We start from the raw sequence: 20,553 nt of genomic DNA, 5'->3' as shown, positions 1-20,553 counted from the left end.
ATTCCTCAATGTTATACCCAATATGCAATAATAAAAAGATTCACTGGAGTCAGATATTTGTATTTTCTCAAAACAGAATAACAACAGAATCTCTCATTTTAAAATGTAATCTGTTTTATGGCTTGAGTTTGAAATGAATGTTTGCCTGCTGTTTGGCACTGCGCTAAAGGGAGATATTAGATTAAATCAAGCAGAACATGATAACGACCTTCACACTATTCTCGCTTCATTTTTACCTTTGAATATTTTTGTAATTGAAGCTTCCTTTGTAGTCGCACTTGCTGTTTAAACAGGACTATGATGTTGGTCACACTAGGGAATGTAAATGGCAGCATTTGCAAGTCAGATCCGTATATTTGAATTTTGCATATTAATAAAGAAACAAGGTGTTTGTGAGAGCTAGACGGTCATTTTGGAGGAGATTATTATTTATTTATTTTGTTTATTTTTTGTGTGTGTGGATAATCAGCCATCATAAAAAAATGACAGAGAATAAGCTGGCTTCCATTATGTTCAGAATCGTTTGCCAATGAATTAGAGTGCTTTAATAGATTATTACTTTGTTTGTAACCCTTCAAGTACCTCAGTCATTGTAAATTTTATTTATTCTGCTGAAAAGAGCTGAAATGTTGCACACATTAGTCTATATGGGTTGTAATTTCACAAAAGAGCCAACACAATCTCACAGCAATTCGTAACCTTTGATTTAGTGGCTAATTCGTATGAATTCATACGATCAAATTCTTACAATTTAGTACGATTTGCTCATCCCCAATGACGGTTGGGTTTAGGGGTGGGGATGGGTGCCACGTCTCCTTTTTAAAAACGTACAATTTCGTACAACTGAACTCCTACAAATTTATACGAATTAGCCACTAAACTGGCAACGCAAAATACAACGCAAAGTACTCACGTTTTCTCGTAAGATTAGGCTAAAATAGCTTCTGATGGATAAATACACCAAAAGATAAGGACACAATTTACTTCTTTATTCCATCTGATGGCATTAAAGGGTCAGGTCATACAGAAATCAAAATGATGTCATTATTTGGACTTTTTTCCCTTAATAAATACAGAGCTATGATGTTTTTTTGCTTTCGTACTACATATATTTTAATGCAATCTAATGTACTTGAAGGGTGCACTTGGACATTGAAATATCCAAGTATTGATTTGGAACTTGTACTAGGCATCAGGGGCACAAAATCTTTTTTTTTTTTTTTCCAAACCCATAAGAAACATATTAATCTTCTGAGCACACATTTATTGATCTATTTGTAAGCCGTTCTGACAGATCTATTTAAAAGGCTGTTTACCCAACCACTTAAAGTTTTCATAAACAAATTAAAAAAACATCCACATGATTCAAGCTTAAATGTGCTGAATCAACCTTACAAAATTATAATATTGCATACATTACACGTTGCTTTTATATTTTCACATTTCCCCCTTTCATATTTTCCCACACAGACAGAGAGTGTTTTTGGTCCCTGCAGATATTTTCCCTGATGTTTGTACTATATTTTATTATTATAAACTTATTAATGGTAGATGACGCTCTGTTTAGCACAAATAAAGAGAGAAAATACAAACATTTGACCACAAGGCTTTTGAGTTGTGAGTGTGGTGCAGTAATTACTTCAAAATTAGCTGACAATCACCCTGCCCACTCATTCACATAAAACCAACATGTTTGAGAGGTTGCATGTTAAGGAGTTGACAATGGGTAACACTGTTGAGCTAAGAAATGCTGAGAAACTTCTCTTATTTACCGATCAGTGTTGAATGTGGCTTTGGAACAGTCTAAAATACAGATAAAATAAAAAAAAAAATAATAATACAAGATAAAATATATGATGTTGTGCTTAGCGTCAAGTGTTTGGGTTCAAAACTGGTGAAGAAGAGTTCCACAAAACAGATAAAAACAATGTAAAATCAAGGTAAAACTATTGTTGCAATGCACTAATCTCTTATGATAGCTTCAGAAATGCTGTTGGTTGGGTTTAGGAAAAAGTTCAGGTCAATGGATCACTGGCCTAGCTGACCTGTACATTAAGTTCTGCCTTTTTGTGAAATTGACTTGTATCTGTAATGTACAAATAATGTACTTTAAGTAACAGTTCAGATTTGTAAAAAAGTAGACAGTGACCTGTAGTGGATTTTTTTTATCTAATATGTGCAAACAACGTTGTATTTTACGTTTTGCAAAAATGTAGGCTGAGACACTTACTTCCAAATAGATATTAAGAGATTTTTTTAAGTGAATGACCTATAAAAATGAACATAATCATTATTAGATGTAAAAATGATCAGTTTTAGTTTTCAAAAATGTCCTCATCAAACCTTTTATTCTGAAAATTCCTAACAATTATTTTTAATTACTTGACTTGTTAAGATCAGAGATCTCATCTCCTGGTTCTGTTTCCTCAAAAAGGGACTCCTGGCTCTCTCTCATGGGTCGACATTGATGAAGATGAAAAGACTCATGGTGTGATATTCATAATGAAGGATGGTAAACAGCTCAGCTGGGTGATTATTATTACAGAAACTCTCATTACACGTATGGTCACAAGAAAACATTTACACTATATTAGTGACTGGAGAGCTCTAAAAAACAACTCATTAAGATTTACTAGACAAAAAGAGCTGATTCATCACTATGGCGGCTTTGTCCATTTTGCATTTAAATCTCTAAAGCCTGAAGTTTGCCAAACTAACTTTGTGTATGTGTGTCAGGGCTGTAACCTCCATAGAAAGTGACAGCAGCAGATCCCTTCCCTAATTAATGGATACACTATCCACCCTAAAATCTGAGATTATTTTACTTTATTATGTGGTTCCTGGTTATTAAGATGATGAAATAGTTTTATTTAACATTTTTAGACTGAGCTGTGTGTGTGTGTTAAAATGTTTGAGCGACAATCAAATAAAATAATTCCAGTGTAAGTTTAACATGATTAGCAGAACATTTAATATATGACAACTTTCATGACAGAACTGTTGAAATGGCTGACAACAATATCAAGTGACTACTCAAATTCTTTCCTCAAATTAAATTGTAGACTGACATGGAAAATATTATATCATTTACACATTCATAATACCTAGAATGGTGAACCAAGGAAAAGTTGTCTTTGAAATTTTAGGCATATAAATCACAGTGAATGTTCGAGTATTTTTGCAAACTTGCAAAGATCATTAACACAGTTTGTAAGACCATATTGCACCCCTAGAAGCAGCTTGTGGAACTTTATAAACCAGACCAGTCAGAAAGCCTCACAGATAGTTCATAACTCCACTCATCCTCTTTATTATGAAGTTGAAAAGCTTCCTTCTATCAATAGACAGAGTACCCACGGCAAAAACAATTTTTTTTAAGAAATCTTTTATACATTTATTGAACAAATGATCATAAAGTAGTTTGTATATTATTCTGTAACACTGTGAATTTATTTGTGGTTTGATAAGCCTGGGTTTTGTGCTGGTAATCTGTGGTGTAGAAAGCTTTGTGTTTGTGTTTTGTATTTGTGTTGTTTGGGGGTGTTTTTAGTAACTTTTTGTGAGACCAAAAACGAATTTGGTAGACAATAAAGACATGTAATCTAATCTAATCTAATCAATTCATTCATTCATTTTCTTGTCGGCTTAGTCCCTTTATTAATCTAGGGTCGCCACAGCGGAATGAACCGCCAACTTATCCAGCACGTTTTTATGCAGCAGATGTCCTTCCAGCCGCAACCCATCTCTGGGAAACATCCAAACACACACACAAACACACTCATACACTACGGACAATTTAGCCTACCCAATTCGCCTGTACTGCATGTCTTTGGACTGTGGGGGAAACCGGAGCACCAGGAGGAAACCTATGTGAATGCAGGGAAAACATCCAAACTCCACACAGAAACGCCAACTGAGCCGAGGTTCGAACCAGCAACCCAGCGACCTTCTTGCTGTAAAGGAAATCTAATCTTTATATTTAAAAAAAAAAAAGTTCCCCTCCTAATTCTAGTTCAGAAACAAGTATTTAATTTAATTTAATTTAATTTAATTTAATTTAATTTAATTCAATGACTGTTATTTATAATTGTTTCACTTAAAGGGCCATGCACATTTATCAACTGATGTTGTTTGTATGCAAAAATGTTTTTTTAGGGCATCAAAAATGATTTGCATTGATCCCCATTCACTTGCATGCAGTAGCTAAAATTCTGTAATGTTTTACCTTTGTCTTTAGTCATATACAGTATCAGACGCTTCTGTCCAAAGGCATTTGCAATGAGGATGTTTTTTTCTACAAAGCCTTTATATCTGTTTAGCTGAAGAAATAAATAAGCCTTATGTAATATTTGAAAGGCCCTAGGGTGAGAAATAATCAGGAAATTCACATTTTATGTCAATTGTTATGATGTTATGAAGTTTTATTATTTTGAAATTAATATACTGAACTCATTGATTCACCAGACAAAAAGGTGAAAATATTTATACACTTTTACACACCTAGAATGCATTTGTCAGTGAATGATTTGGTTAAGAAAGCAAAATGGCTGATTTACATAAAGTATACATTACATTACTCAAGTATGTAGCATAATTGTGTAATTATATTCACATTTCATGCTAATATGACATTTATTTTATCAAACAAATGTATACACTGTGAACACTGAAGTATACTCCGGAAGTTATGTACAAATATAAAGGGTTTCTTTTTTTGTGACAGTGACATGATTCACTTTCAGCAAGTAATCCAGACAGGACTGCGCTGAGCATCAAAATATGGCACTTTGCTGTGTCTCCTTCATTTAGCCAACTTTAGAAATAGCTATGTTCCATTGGCATGCTTGTACCTGCAGATGGGAAAAGACGGAAGCAGAAGCGAGACATGTCTCAGCCCAAATTGAAACTGCTATCCAAGTTCTGAATAGTGCTATTAGTGATAATGACATAATTATTGGCTCTAGTTGGTAAAACAGATACCTTTGTGAACACACACTGTGAACAAATTATCACCCTTCCTACACATCTTTAAAAATGTATAAGAGTCTCAGGCTGCAAGGCCGGCGACTTGAGAAATTCAGTTCCTTTTTAACACATCTTATAGTCTGTGATGTAAGAGCTGATTCTGACAAAATACCAGGAGTGGATGTCTTATTACTTTCATATATCTTTTAATATTCATTAAAGGTGAGATAGTATGCCCCCATTTTATAAGGTGCCAAATAAATCTGGTATCCCAGTGTGTCTGTAAAGTTTCAGCTTAAAATAGCTCACAGATCATTTATATTGTCAAATTGACCGTATTTGCATGTAAAAAAAAATAGTTACTTCTGCATGTTACTTTAAATGAGCTGCTGTTCTAAAACAACTATTCTGACACTCCAGAAACATCAGAGTCAGACAATGCAGAGTAAAGCCCCAGTCAGATTACACCATTCATTTTTTTGATTTTGCCACTGTTTGTGTCGTGGGGATCTGTAAATGAAAAATCTGCCTCAGACAAGATTCAATTGTTTCTTAGTGTGCCATAGTGCATGATAACCAATGTCATGTCTATGACGCTTTATAATGTCGACTACCCGAGGCACTTCTGCATCCTGGTTAGTGAGTACTTGAATTACCATGTAAAATAACAAATCACCCATTATGTTCTCATTCAAAATACAGTATCTTCTGAAAGTGTGATTGTCATTTTAATTTTAATTAATGTGTTTGTAAGCGAGTCAGAGATTTTCTAAACTATATGGAGATGGAAATCTGTGTGTTACTCACTATTGAAAAAAAGTGCAATCGTCACTGGTCAGCTTTCACAGATGACAGACTAAAAACCATTAGGGTAAAATCTACAGTTGAAGTCAGAATTATTAGCCCCTCTTTGATTTTTTTTCTGTTTTAAATATTTTACAAATGATGTTAACAGAAAAAAGCTAGAACATTTACACAGTATGTCTGATAATATTTCTTCTTCTGGAGAAAGTCTTATTTGTTTTATTTCAACCTAATTAATCCTAGTTAAGCCTTTAAATGTCACTTTAAGCTGTATAGAAGTGTCTTTAAAATATCTAGTCAAATATTATTTACTGTCATCATGACAAAGATAAAATAAATCAGTTATTGGAAATGAGTTTTTAAAACTATTATGTTTAGGAATGTGCTGTAAAAATCTTCTCTTCGTTAAACAAATATTTGGAAAAAAATAAACAGGGGGGCTAAAAATTCAGGGAGCTAACAATTCTTCAGCTGTACAATTGATTCACCATGAGTGTGGTGTTTAGTGTAAAACACGTTGAAGATTATCGAACAGGCTTTCAATTGAATAAAAAACAAGTTATTTTCTCACATAAGTTGTTTATTCCATTTAGTGCACTTGAAAAAAGCTTTTGTTCATCCGATTAAAAACATTTAGGGTAATGGTTCACATCTAAATTTTATCACTTGACCCAATAAAAAATAAATAACTTGCGTCAAACAATATTTTCTATCTTCATGGGAACAATTTTATATAACTTGGTACACAGGATATGTGTCTTGTTGAAGTCAAATAATTAAATTTCTCTTTTTTTTCTAAACAAAAAAGATATAGCTCTAATCAAAACAACAATTCCATATTATATTCATTCATTCATTCTTTCACTCATTCATTCATTCATTCATTTTCTTTTCAGCTTAGTCTCTTTATTAATCTGGGGTCGCCACAGCGGAATGAACCGCCAGCTTATCCAGCATGTTTTTAAGCAGCGGATGCCCTTCCAGCTGCAACCTATCTCTGGGAAACATCCACACACACTCATACATTACAGACAATTTAGCCTGCTATTCACCTGTACCGCATGTCTTTGGACTGTGGGGAAAATCGGAGCACCTGGAGGAAACCCACGCGAACGCAGGGAAAACATGCAAATTCTACACAGAAACATCAACTGATTTAGCCAAGGCTCGAACCAGTGACGTTCTTGCTGTGAGGTGACAGCACTACCTACTGCACCACTGCGGCGCCCCATGTTCATTCATCCAGTTAAAAAAAAATAGGGTAGTGGTTTCACATCCAAGTTTGACCACTTGAGCCAATTAAAAATAAATCATTTGACTTAATATTTTGTCCACAAAGCTACAAAGCATATTGTAATGATTGCTGTACATGGACAGCTGGAGCTACTTTAATCTAACTAAACTGTTTAATTAATCGAAATGGCTAGCAGGGTGCTAGCATTTATGGTGCATAACTTTACATTTCTCAGCATGTTAGTGAGAACACTCTCGTGTCTCATACAGCCCACAACCCTGAGTGTCTCTGGTTTCAGTAATCTGGCAGAATAAGCAGATAGGAGACGGCACTGTCAGTTAACCTTTTTATTTAGAGCTCAGAACATGAACAGCTCTTCACAAAATCACACCACCGTAGTGCTTCCTTTACACACTAAGCTCGTTGATGGTGACGGCCAATATTTTTTAAATAAATTAAATGTTGTGCTATAATCACTGAAGCCAATTTAAACATGAACACACATTAAGTTTATAACAAAACAACCCATGCATTTAACTAATATAACACATAAACTAACTCCCATGATGCACCTGGCTATAGTGCTAAGAGCCAGATCATTAAAATATTGAGTTTCTGTTTAATACACATGCACTGGCCTGTGTGAGTAACCTTAACATTTTACATTGGTCAAAACAAATATTTCTTAGTTGAGCTCTTCATCAAAAAACATTTATATTTACTATGACTTTCATTAAAACAAAATAGCCTCTGTTCTCATTCCTCACTTACTGGCGTTAGCGTTTAGTTAGCCATTATGTCTTTTCAGATAATAATTTCCGGCTTGTCATCTATTGGCTTTGAGTGAGTGCATCCAGGGTTGCTTTGTTTACAGCCATTGCTGAGAAAATGTTCCTGTAGCTTCAAATGCAGCTCATGCTGGCACAGAATGAATCTCCTTATCTACTGATTTTGTTCAGAAAACACACACGTGATACAGTATATATAATATATATATATATATATATATATATATATATATATATATATATATATATATATATATATATATATATATATATATATATATATATATATATATATATATATATATATATATATATATATATATGCTATCACTGGGGAAACACTCCATAGACGAGATATATGAACTTTATGTTGCTTTCTGATGGCAGAATGTGCATTATATGCGTCACGCGATAATTGATCATAAAGCAATGTATGGTATATTTGGTACCCACAGAATATCAATATTTCATATAGACAAAATCTAATCTAATATGTAATCAACAAAAAAAAAGTATAGTCTGAATATGGTTTATGTTACAACTTCTAGACTGCTTTGTTCCGATGCGGTGGCCCAAAAAACACTTTCATTGTCTTACAATATTTTTTAATCTAATTATCCCAACGACTCCCATATGATTCGTTCATCGATTCATTTGTTCCCACACCTCTTGTTTGTGTGAGGTTAATCTGCTGTGATTGGTTCAATGACCCAGTCTGTTGTGATTGATCAACTGTGTACAGCATGAGACAGAGAGAAATGCCCACCACAGCTACAGTATAAAGTAGCAGAAAGTATGTAAGAGCCCAATGCAGGAATGCGATAAAGCAATGCAAAAAGCATGTGTCGCGTTTTCAACTTGGTTTTAGACGCAATATGTAAATAGCCCCATACAGATTTAACCTGAAAGATACAGTGCAAGCACTGATCTATAAAAGATAAGTGATAACAAGTCGCGTGGAGCGATTACAATTTAACACAAATTTTACAAACTACACAAAACTAGGCAACCATTTCAATTACAACTACATGTTATGATCCAGTGGAGAAAGAAACTGGTCCATATGAACTGGAACAGTTACTGACAAAGTCCCTGTCAAAGTCTTACAAAGTCCCATACATAATGATCTCTGCTGCTCCTTCAATAGCAAACGGCAGGCAAATTCCACGTTGGAGTGTAGGGTATTTATTTAATTACCAGAAAAAAAACAGAAACAAACACAGCTCTAGCTTGAGTATATGGTATTGTTGTAAAAATTAACTTCAACCAATTGTTCCCCTGCGCCAAATCTCTATCTGTCAGTGATTGTCATCTTCTTGTCACGATTAGTCCCTTTATACCCCACGCTCCACTAGTGTTGTCTAAAGGGAAAAGCATGTTCACAATTTACGGGATCCGGCACTACATATTTGGTCATGTACCGTATCGGCGTCGACGTGTTCAAGCAAATGATCCGAACCCTAACACGATTCATTTATTCGACTTTGAGTTAACGTTTTTGTTAAAGAATCAATAGGTTCACTTTCAGTTTAAAGCCTCAGCTGAATGTTTTCATTCACTTAGAGTTGTGTCACACAATGGAAGGTCATTTAAAAAAAAAACTCATAATAGCGGCTCTTTAAAACAAACTGAGTAAACTTGTTGTGACTTGAAACTGTTAAAGGGATAGTTCACTCAAAAATGAAAACGTACTCCCTATTTACTCTGCTTAAACCTTTTTGAATTTAATTCTTCTGCTGAATTCAACTTTGTTGAAGATGACATTTTGAAGAAAGTTGAAAACCTGTAACCACTGACTTCCAGTGTAGAAAAAACAAATACTATGAAAGTCAATGGTTTCAGAATTCTGACATTTTTCTATTTATCTTCCTTTAGATATTGTACCTTTTTAAAACATAAATGATGACACTCAAAAGGATTGAAGCAAGTAAAGGCTGATAAAATTATGACAATGTTTTTATTTTTGGGTGAATTATCTTTTTAATTTGACTTAATTTTATAATCATGCACATACGCCATTTATTAATAAATTTAGGTCAACCAATCACTTTAAAAGCAACCGATTTACTAAGCGTTTACTAGTAAGGTCAAATAATTACTTTTTACAGTGTATTTGCTGGGCGATGCAGCGGCGCAGTAGGTAGTGCTGTTGCCTCACAGTAAGAAGGTCGCTGGTTTTAGCCTCGGCTGGGTTAGCTGGTGTTCCTGTGAGGAGTTTGCATGATTTCCCTGCGTTCACGTGAGTTTCCTCTGGGTGCTTCGGTTTTCCCCACAGTCCAAAGATGTGGTACAGGTGAATTGGGTAGGCTAAATTGTTTGTAGTGTATGAATGTGAATGAGTGTGTGTGTGTTTCCCAGAGATGGGTTGCAGCTAAAAGGCTGCATCCACTGTGTAAAAAACATGCGGGATAAGTTGGTGGTTCATTCTGCTGTGGCGACCCCGGATTAATAAAGGGACTAAGCCGAAAAGAAAATGAATGAATGAATGAATGAATGAGTGTATTTGCTCTAAATAGATATTACATTGTTTGTAGCTAATGTTTGTGGATGGAAAAACACACGGATAACAAATTTCAGACACACTGTGGTTGATTTACTGTCTGACTCCTAATTACATGTGTGATGAAGCAGAACTCATATGGCAGTTAATCACACTGTTAAAAAAAGGCTGACTGGCGTTTCTTGCATGCCAGAAGCGTTTTGTTTTGTCTTTTCGTTCTGCACTGTTAGGTGTGTGCGTCTTCATATGGCCATCTGAGATCATTTCTCAGCCGCCATCTGTGTAATTGTAGTTCTGGGAAGAGCCTGTAAGAACTGATGGACCTTTACACGACAACAGCCTCTCACCATAAAACACATTTCCCTCCAACAGAGTTCCTAGATATGATATATTCATCTCCTGTGCCATCATTGTATTGTGACTGAAACATGTCCAAAATTCTTTAGCTACTCTTTTACTATTTTTCCTTTTCATACTACTGCACACTTGATACCTGTGAGAGCCAAGGTGACGCAAAATCAGGATGGAAAGGAAATCTAAGTATATGTTTTTCTGAAATATTTTTCTGTAGTTATTTTATTGATTGATTGAGAAATAACAACAAATAATAAGCTGCTGTAAAAAAAACTGCTATACTGTTCTTAGAACACTATTATAATATAATTATTAATACTATATGTATATGTTTATTTAACTTTGGCAAAAAGAACATAATCGAACATGGACATTTTTATATATTTTTTTTGTTTTTGTACAGTTGTACATCTGCTATTTTTCATTAAAGTGAAATACAGTATTATTGCGTTTATACAACAGTTCGAAGGCATCATCATGTATATTTAAAAAAGACAATCAAACACAGAGTCTCAAAACCCTTTTGTAAGAGGAACTATTTTCTTCCGCCCTTCACATCTGCAACTGACATCAGAACAGCAGAAATCATTGCTCATTCACTAATGTCACACACAGAGCTAATATTTGAATTCTCTTGCATAATATCTAAGTGATGACAAAACAGGGGATTTTGCTCATATTTTAAGATTATAAGGCTGAACGGCATGAAATGCCATCAGTCTACAGGAATATCTCCCAGTATTTCTCTGTTGCAATCAGGAGAACACAATAATACTATGGTATTAATGCAGCACTACAACATAAAAAAGAGAGAGATCGACTTGAAAAGTCATTTACCTGTTTAATAATGATGTGATCAGCTGTAGTTAGAAATGTTTTTAAAAATATTTTAAAATAGGCACTGTCCTTATAAATAAACTTCATAGTTGCAGTCTAAATAACTACATTCTCGACTAAAACAGCCTCAAAAGTACATCATGTTGCCCAACAGCAGCAATGTTTGTCAAACTGTAGAATGTCCTCTGCTTGTTGCAGTATGTGGGTGGAGTAACCATGCATTCACACAGTACGAACTGCATTGTGGATTGGATTCATCAGCGCTGCTTCAACAATTGCTTGCTGCAGAAGTTAGGAATTTCTCAACTTTTCAAGCGCCAACGGACCCGTCAGCCAATCACATCGCTTTATGCAAATACACCAGCTCAGACAGTAGCTAATTGCAGACTAATTTCATTGACTGACGCTACTATAACCACCGCGTCAGCCCCAACTTCAGACACACCCTCTGCCAAGTGTTGACATGAGGGTTATACTGTAGGTTAAGAGGCTGGACAAGTGCTGTTACTGGCAGAATATTACATGGCTATCAGCCAATCAGATTCAAGATCCAGACAGAGGTGTATATATATTTTTTTATTTAGTTATCAAGAACTAATAACTTAAAACCTACTGTAGTAAACTAATTTGTTTTTGCAAAAAAGTCGTATAAAGCAAATGTATGCATGTGTTTATTTTTTTAAATTTTACATTTATTGTACAATAAATAATACTAATCAAATGTTATTAACAATGAGGTGAGAATAAAAGGTGAGAAGTTCAACTGCAATCGCAGATTATAAAAAAAAATTATTGGAGCTGTAATTCCATGGAGGCATTTTCAATTTAAAAATACCTAATACCTATAGTAAATTATTCATTCAAATGTTAGCATTTAGTAGTAAATGACAGTTAATATAAAGTGCCTTTTTTAGTTGAAAATGGTTTATAATGTATTGTAGTATAAGCAAAAATGAGTAAGTGTCCATTTATCATGCATGCATTACAACAGTACAGATCCCAAAAGGGTTTATCCATCATAATAATACAAAATTATGACAAATCTGTTTCTTCCAGCAACTCATAATTTATCATTACTTCCCAGTTCTCGCATGCTTATGATCTAATCAGCAAGCACAAGTATTTACGAATGACCCAAAGCTATCAGAAGCATCAACATTTGTTCCATGCGTGCATATCATTTATTTTGTTTGCTTGCAATCTCGTGCTCAGAAGAAGTGGTTAGGAGAACATCCTCTTTGGAATCGTTTGGTCTGTAGACAATTTCACACAAGCTTGATTCTGCTCCAGCAAAGCTCTAATCTTGTTGCGATCATGCAATGCTGTCTGTTTCTCTGTGTGACTTGGCTGAGAGCGAGAGAACGAGAGACAGGGAGAATCTGCTGACAGAAGGAAATCGGGGATCAAAGTAGGATTCCGTCCTAAAAAAAAAAATCCAGGGGGAAATGCGTGCACGTTTGATCTTAACAACAGACTTGTAGTGCTAACATGAGTGAGTGTTTGAGTGAGAAATGAGCGGTGTGTTCTGGTGATACTGTTGACTTGATGTGAACAGACACTTAAATGGGTCCACGAGGAGCATATACTTAACATTGGAAGAGCTTTTCAAACCGAGAAAAAGTATGACAAGGCTTGATTCAGAAGGATGGGGAAAAAATGATGCTTGTAATATTTTTGATGTTCTGACATCTTAAAATAAAATCACCCACCTTAAACTCATGACACGACTAAATTGCAAAATGTGGGTGGATTTCAGCAGTGATGTGCAACATTTGTCACTTCCACTTACATTTCATATACTAGGGCTCAGCATTGACACTTTAAAAAGTGAATTTGTGAGTTGGCAAAAGTGGAAAATAATTTTACCTAACCAACTACACAAGCCTAAATATTATAGGAAAGAAGGGCTCTATTTTAACGATCTAGGTGCAAAGTCTTAAGTGCATGGTGCAAAAGCATTAAGGGTGTGTCCAAATCCACTTTTGCTATTTTAAGGACTGAAAAATATGCTTTGTGCTGCGGCGCATGGTCTAACAGGGTTGTGCTTATTCTCTTAATGAGTTATGAGTGTGTGTTGAGCATAACATGCATTAAACCATTTAGAGTCTTATCTCGCATTCCTTTTAAGAGTCAGTTGCATGGTGCCATAGGGCAATTGCCAAAACTGAATGCTTTACTAGTGAGAAAACAGTTCTACAGACCATCTTCAGCGTAATGATAAAGAACAAGCCTCCTCCATACTTTACTTTATCTTTACTTTACTTTTACTTTTTGCTTTACTCTTTTACTTTCGTGGATAAGGAAACAGTGTTGTACGCACACCACTGAAGACATCCTTTAGCCTACATATTTATGTTTTCAAAACTATTTCTAAATTCAGTTCTAATTTCCAGCAAACAAATAAATGAACAATAATAAGGAAGTTTGGTCAAAAAAGATAAGGTGAAGAAGGCATGGAGGTAGTGGTTTTTTATATTTAAGTAGAAAATAATAATTTTTGTAATATTTTAAAACTTTAATTCATATATAAAAATATTTGTGTATTGCTGTACATCTTGTGTGTATTAAGCAATGTGTATGCATTTTGAACCTGCATAGGTGCTAACGCGCTCTGCGCTGGACTTTAGACCAGCTTTTAGTTGGTCAATGTTGCAGTTTATTTCAGTTCCTAAAAATAGCAATGCGTTAACAATGTGCCTTAACCCACTTCCTTTTCAGACCGGAACACCCATGAGTCCACAATGTGGCGAAAATGGATTTGCTATTTAAACAATGGGGTAACAAAATGTGAAAATTAGGGTTGCGCTGGTCTGAAAAACCAAACACGTCTTGAGCCTTATGTGCTGGGTTTACGATAGGGCCCTAGGAGTGAAAGTCGTTATGCATTAATAAGATGAGTATTTGCTTTTTCCATGAATAAATCATTTAATGCAAGACAGAAGTGAGCTTGGAAAGTACATAGGCTCAAATTTTAATTCTTATGTGATTTTGAAGTGGAATTTGACACTTATTAACTTAATTTGTTGCAGTGTTTGGTGCAATGTCTGATTTATATTTACTTTCATTTTTACAGTTTATGGAAATCTAAGCAATTTTGTGATCAGATTGACATTTTATTTGCTGGGGTAATTTCACAGCTTTTCTGCATCGTAAAAATAAATACCTGAATATTGTTTTTTCCAACCATAATTTGACACATTTGATAAGAAAATACTTTGCTCATTTGATATTCACCTTGATATTTCATATTCTCTACTCATCTCATATTTTCTTTTATGTTTTATAGTTTATTTTAATGTTGCATTTTTCTATATCTAACAGCAAAACGTTTTTGTTTATGTTGATACTGAAAATGTTTTCATTCATTCATTCTCTGTTTGGTTCAGTCCCTTCATTAATCTAGGGTCGCCACAGTGGAATGAACCGGCAGCTTAATCAATATATGTTTTATGCAGCGGATGCCCTTTCAGTTGCAACCCATCACTGGGAAACACCTATACTTCCATCCACATTTACAGACTACAGACAATTTAGCTTTCCCAATTCACCTACAGTGCATGTCTTTGGTCTTTGAACAAGGGGGAGAACATGCAAACTCCACACAGAAATGACAACTGACCCAGCCGAGGCTCGAACCAGAGACCATTTTGCTGTGAGACGACAGCGCTACCCACTGCGCTACCGCCCTTGATAATGTTGTTTAACCATTAAATTAGCATATCGGAATTATATCCGACGGATCTTGTGAAATTTAGCACTGGGTTTGTTGAAACCTCAGCTAAGCCATCAATGGAATAAAATAAAATAAATAATACTTAGGGCTGCACAATACAACAACAACAACAACAACAACAACAACAACAACAAAAAGAAATGTTTTGAATAGCTCTATTTGGGAAAAGAAAATAATAATTTTTGACTGACTGAAATGATTTTGTAGGGTAGTGCACCTCTATAAAAAACAGATTACAAGCATTTCTCAAAACAGTAGACCAAAGGAACAAATTAAATATACTTCCTCAGGAGCATCTAACAGTGTTCAAGTACAGAAACTGAATAATCAAATGTAAAATAACGCTGTATCATCTTCATCTTATAATAATTAGAGGCAATTCATATTTGTTAAAGCTACAAACGTTATACTATCTTTTTCTTTATGATTTTATTTAAAAAATCTGCAAAAAAAAAGTTGAAGGGAAGGAATTGGTCATTCAGTCCTGCTGTTTGATTGTAAATACTGGTTTTCAATGGAAATAATGACAGTATAATTTTCAAAAGTTGCATTTTCAGGCATTAAAAATGACATTGCCGTACAAATAAACAATCAAAACAGGATCAACAGTTTTCCATTTTTTTGCTCAATATGCTTTCGCTGTATCCCAAATTAGATATGCACATTTAATCCTACTCTTGCTTCTGTTTAGGGTCAGTTTGATCCTTACATAATCCCACAACAAAATGCAATAAAATACACAATTGACTCCAGCTCTTCAAATCTGACAATATTTTCCAGTTGGTGACACCACTGGTGCATAAAGCATAAACACTTTATGGAAGTTTCTCCAGTCAAAAAATTACCAAAAAGCCATCTGCGCCCTTTAAAACCATATAAGCCGATCTGCCACTGGAATATAAAAGCTGAAATTCTACATCTGTATATCTGCCAACCCGCAGACAGGACCAGCTGTTGTCACAAAGCCTGTTTTTTTGTGTATTTGTTGCTGTGATGAGAATAGGACACCCTCTGGAAGACGCTCTGCTTTGGAGTTTCTTTCATAAGAATGTCACACTTTCTCCTGATTTGGCAGGCCATTGTAACGTCTTTCTGTCGCCTTGTGTTTTACTGTGACTGTCCCTGTCCATGGTGCTGAATGCGGTGCTGTGGAGAGGAGATAGGGCTGTGCTTGGCTGAGCTGCAAGGGTGAATCACTGTGACAATGCGCCGTGACTGAAAGCCCACTCAGCTCCGTCCCACATGCCTGTGCAGACAAGACTGCCTCTCCCTGGGTCTCTGCCCAGAGAACTGACTCAAACCAGACACAATCCAAGAAAGCTTTTCACACGGCCGACAGCTGCTTGTTGCTCTCGTGGTAGGCTCTTCATCAAGAATAAGTTGATAGATGAAGTATAAATAGAGAAAGTCTCTTCTGTTATGATAAACTGTCCTCGCAGAGTCCTTTTAAAGCACATGCGATTGTTCTTGTAATGGCCTTTTTAGCTCCCTTGAGTTTGACTTTAAAACGTTAGATGAGAGGCGGACTGAGCGCTGTGAATATTAAATTCGGATTCACATTCATGCATTGTATGACAAGAGGTTTCTTTATTGAGTAAATCAGAGGTTTAAAAGACTAATTCACTTTGAATGCAGATGTTTTTTTTTCAAAGAAAAAGTTCATGAGCCAAATAAAGCGTGCAAAGAATGTGCTTTTTAATTGGAATCATCTTCATAAGCCACACGACTTATATGTTTTTCAAATGCGACATGGCAGGTGTTTTATGCACAGTCCTAAATATCATCTGCTCAACTTGCATATGCAGGCATGTTTTTTGTCTTAACTGTGCATAATATATTTAATTTGACTTAAATTGTCTTAAGAATCCTGAAATATTTTCACTAAGGCACTTGCTTTAGATGTCTTCAGCACATCTGCAGTCACAGCACAGCACCAGTCTCCCACACTGCTCTGCTGTGATCTTCATCAGCTTTTACTCCATCTCTTCCACAGTTCATCAGCTGTAGTGGATTTCTTAGCCATAACTTTGTTGCCAAAGTTTTTCCAGAGATTTTCAATCAGGTTTAGATCAGAACTATTTTTTATATTTCAAAATTTTAGCTTCAAAAAACTGCTTTACTTATTTTGCTGTGTGACAGATGTAAAGTTTAAGATTCTCAACTTCTGCTGCAGAAAACATCAAATCATCATACTTTTTCCTCGACCTTTCACTGACTCCTGCACACACTTTGAGTTCAGTTTTTCACCAGTTTGCTGACCAGCATAACATTTCACAGTGGATCCAAATTAATTAAAACTGGTTTTAAAGGGCAATTATGATAAAAATAAGCTGTTTGGGCAGAACTGTCTGTATTGTGTGTCCAGTCATATTGGAGTTATATAAACGATTTATATAAACGAGTTATATAAAGATTTCTGATGCTAAAAAAAGGATCCAATAGTGATTTTGGGGCCCACCGCAACGTGATTTAGGAGTGCAGTTTTCCCCGCCCAGCATATTGATTGATAGTTGCCATGTTTCTATAATAATAAGTATACACACGTCCACATAACATGTTTTTGCAAAGAAGCTGGGATTAAAATATTTGTTGAAACTCTCTGTGATTTTGTAAGTTTTCTAAGTTTAAAACGTTTTTTAAAAGAGCAATAATAATATAAAGACTTTGTAATTCTTTACTGCTATAATCACCACGGCTGTATGGTGTCAGTAAACACTGTGTACTACAATTGGAATTTGTGTGAGACTCATCCGGCTCTATTTTGACGATCCATGCGCAAAGTGCAAAGCGCACGACGCAAACGCATTAAGGGCATGTCAGAATACACTTTTGCTAATACAAGTACGTAAAAATCCACTTTGCGCCGTGACACATGGTCTAAAAGTGTTGAGCTCATTTTCTTAATGAATTATATGTGTGTTTTGAGAATAAACCAACCAGAGTTTCATCTCCCATTCCCTTTAGGAGCCAGTTGCGTCGTCCATGGTGCATTTGCTATTTACATGACGACTTTGTAAGTGGAAAAACTGAACGCTTTACTAGAGAGAAAACAGTTAAACAGAGCATCTGAAAATATAATTAACTGAAAAAGCCCCCGAGATGAAGAAGGCATGAAAGTATGGTTTTTATTTTTATCTAGGCTAGAAAATAATGTTTTGCAATATTTTAATCCTTTATATTTATATGCTATATATATATCCTTATTATATTCTATATACATCCTAGATATTTTAATTCTTTTTCATATGAAAAGATATGGCGGTTCATTCCTCTGTGGGACCCCGGATTTATAAAGGGACAAAGCCGACAAGAAAATGAATGAATGAATGTAAAAATATTTGCGTATTGCTGTATATCTTGTGTTTATTAAGCATTGTGTAAGCAAAGCGCACAACTAAGGTGCTCTGCGTTGGACAATAGACCGGCTTTGTTCTGGTCTATAGAACGGACTATTATAGTTTCTCAAAATATCAACGCGCCAGCAATGCGCCTCAAAAGACCAGCATGCTTATGGGCGCACATATGAGCGGAAATGAGTCTATCTCTGTCACTGCTCTATTTATCTGACACAACACATGATGAGAAGCAGACATGCAAGTGAGAGCAGTGGGCAGAGCGAAGCAGCTCATTTCAGCTCATTTAAAGCCACAGGCTACAAAAACAGTTACAATGTATTCAGACACCAAAACGGGCAGATTCTACTTCATATAATAAATAATTTGATGGGTATTTTGAGCTAAAACTTTACAGACACATTCTGGGGACAACAAAGGCTTATCTTACATCTTGAAAAAAATGGTTATAGATGCCCGTTAATCACTAAAAAATTAACTTCTGAGCATTTGTCTGTTCACACAACATTATTTCTTTGCAAAGGTTATTATGGCCTTTTCATTCTTTCTGCTGATGAGATCCAAATTCTCTTAAATATCAAAGGACTGTATGCTGAGATTCCAGCTGTAGTGCTGAACCAACTGACCATTCTCTGCAGTATTCTGTTGTCTTAAGCATTTGTCTTTTTTTGTATTTGTGTAATTTGTGTAATTCTTTTGTAATTGAATGAGTTAATAATTTTGTAAAAGTTTAACATTCTAGAAGTCACAGATTTGGAACATCCAGCTTCTTTAGCGATTTTTTAAAGGGTAAACCATTTGTCCTTCATTTGGACAACCCAATCTCTAGGGTATTACTCACTTTAGAATGGTTCACGTCTAAATTCTCTTCTATATAAATCTTCTATAAAAGAAACTGTTCTCTTATTTTGATACATGTTCTGTTTTTAATATCTCATTTAAGTGTTTTATTTTGTGCTTCAAAATATATGGAACTCAAAGAATATGTATAAAACTGAAATATACAAACACACACACACACACAACTGAAGTCCAGACTCATTGGAAATATTTGCCTTAGCATTCACTTTGCAAATGTAACCCTGCTGGCCTTGGCTACACTTACCCCACTAAACCTCAATCCCATCCAGGTCATGGCACTCATGTAACCCTGCCAATCCTACACCACCAAACCCACTTCGAGCTGGAATCGAGCCAGCGACCTTCCACGTAGGAGTTGGTTGCTCTAACAAGGAGGTTAAAGACCATGGCCTTTAGTGTCTGTCGCTAGACCACATTTGGTGGTCAGAGGAGTGAGGTTTACCTAAACAGCACTTCACTAGCTAGCCTCCACTACACAAAACATAATATAAGTTGCTCATGGTGCATTTTATTAGATGTTTCAGATCACAAATCCACTAGAGGGCACTGTCTACATTATTATTTTTTTTTGCAAATCTGAAATTTGTTACCGGTACATTTGGTTGTACATTTAAGATACTTTCCTTGATTTACATGTCCACTAGAATGCAGGACTTGCCGTACAGATCAGCTACTGTAGACCAGCAAACCATTGACCCTAAACTCTTCATTAAACTCAACAAAAAACTGCATGAAAATAATCACTTATTTGTCAACTATATGTCTCTCTAAATATTACTAGAGTAAAAAAGGAAAAAAAGTTGCCACCATGCTGCATCATAGTGTTCATTTTACCTAGAAACTGCAATCAAATATATATATATATATATATATATATATATATATATATATATATATATATATATATATATATATATATATATATATATATATATATATATATATATATATATATATATATATATATATATATATATATATATATTTCACAAGGTTACCTGCTCAATTAATTGTGTCAAACATGGTAAATGATTTTGGCGTTGTTGTCCTTGAACAGAGCTCGGAGCTATCGTCCTTGGAGGAGGCTCGAGGCTTGACTCTCCCTCCCCTAAGACATTTTGAAA

General features: G+C 35.2%; 1 long non-coding RNA gene across 2 annotated transcripts in view; it reads left to right on the top strand.

The window, feature by feature from the left end:
- Window positions 1-20,553, top strand: part of LOC141380004 (uncharacterized) — a 139,906-nt gene that overhangs the window by 95,192 nt on the left and 24,161 nt on the right. The gene's annotated exons all lie outside the window — the stretch shown is intronic.

This window comes from Danio rerio, chromosome 21 (assembly GCF_049306965.1).
Source record: "Danio rerio strain Tuebingen ecotype United States chromosome 21, GRCz12tu, whole genome shotgun sequence".
In the NCBI taxonomy this organism is placed as follows: Eukaryota; Metazoa; Chordata; class Actinopteri; order Cypriniformes; family Danionidae; genus Danio; species Danio rerio.
The sequence above is the reverse complement of the archived record's forward strand: the minus strand, read 5'-3'. Positions and strand labels throughout refer to the sequence as shown.